The following is a 1705-nucleotide window of genomic DNA, read 5'->3' as shown; positions in this document are numbered from 1 at the left end:
GTATGGAGGTGTAGGTATTCAGCAGTGCTGGGGGTCTGGAATACAGGGGTATGGAGGTGTGGGTGGTCAGGAGTGCTGGGGGTCTGGAGTGGAGGAGTGGTGTTAGGAACAACAGTTCCATGTATCCTTTGATTTCAGGTGTGAGCATGCTGGGGAATCCCATGAGCTATCATTTAAGGAGCTAGAGGAGTTCAGAGCCAGGTGCACATTTCCAGATAATAGACATGAGTCAAGAACTTGTCCCTTCCCTAGTCAGGCAGCATTGCAGATGCAGCAGTGAGGAGTACTGGTGGCAACAGAGAACGGCGGTGCTGAGCTCCTCTGGCTTCATCAGTGAGGTGAACTCAGGGGCAAAAGTTCTGCCCTAGGTGGAGAGTCCAGAGACCTCTCTCCACTTTGCCTGGGCAGGTTTGTATGAGGGTGATAAAAGCACACAGCAGGGTGGAATGCTCAGGACCTCTAACCTGTCTGGGTCAGGATCTTGTTGGCAGGAAAAGAAAGCTGGAGGGTTTAGAAACCTCCTACATATCCAGGCTGGGTATTTGTGAAGCAGGAAAATGTGTGTGTGTGTGTGTGTGTGTGAAAGGAGAGAATTTGTTGATTTTGAAAAGGCACCCCTGACACATACAGCATCTTGAGAGATGCCAGAGAGCTGGCTCAGGGGTGAAGAGCACTTGCTGCTCTTGCAGAGGATTTTAGTTCACTTATAGCACCACAGAGTTGCCCATAACCATCCACAATCTCAGTTTCAGAGGATTCAACATACTCACCTAGTGTCTATGAGCACCAGGCACACGTGGCATAGAGACATACTTGCAGGTCAAAAGGCTCGTATATATACATACATACATACATACATACATACATACATACATACATACATACATAAAACCTATCTAAAGGCAGTGACAAACTAGGGTGAGACTGGGGACGAAAAAGAACCTGGAGGCAGGAACGGAAGCAGAAGTCATGGAGGAAAACTGATTACTTGGCTTCCTCCTCCATGACTTGCACGGTCTGCTTTCCTATACAACCCAGGACCACCAGCCCAGGAGTCACACCAATGTTCATGGGACAGGCCCATGCGCACCAATCAGGAAAATGCCCTATAGACTTACCTACAAGCAATCTGATAGAAGCATGTTCTCAGTTGGGATTCTTTCTTCCCACATGTCTCCAAGTTGACAAAAGTCAACCAGTACACCTTTTTATTGCTATGAAAAATACCATACCATGTTCAAACCATGGAGAGGGAAGAGTTTGTCCTACAGGTTCCGGTCCATCATCAGGGAAGCCAAGGCAGGAAGGAACATAACCTGGAGGCAGGAACTGAAGCGGAAACCAGGGAAGAATGCTGCTTACTTGCTGGCTCCTTGTGGCTTGCGCAGCTTGCTTTCTTTTACATTCCAGGACACCTGCCCAGGGCTCCCTCCCACATCAATCATGAATCAAGAAAATGTCTCACACTTGCACGAAGGCCAGTCTGATGGAAGCATTTTCTCAATTGAGGGTCCCTCTTCCCAGATGACCCTGGATTGTGTCAAGTTGACCAAAACCCAACAAGCTCACATACTTTTCCTTTTGTTTTCTGTTAAGAGCTCGCCCTCCATTGCAACCCTAAATTCTCAATCATTGGGCTCTCTTATTGCCATGGAGATAATTACCACAGGCAATATTCTCTCTCCCTCACTCTTACCTCCCTCCC

This window comes from Microtus ochrogaster, unplaced genomic scaffold (assembly GCF_000317375.1).
Source record: "Microtus ochrogaster isolate Prairie Vole_2 unplaced genomic scaffold, MicOch1.0 UNK43, whole genome shotgun sequence".
In the NCBI taxonomy this organism is placed as follows: Eukaryota; Metazoa; Chordata; class Mammalia; order Rodentia; family Cricetidae; genus Microtus; species Microtus ochrogaster.
This window is presented reverse-complemented; position numbering follows the sequence as displayed.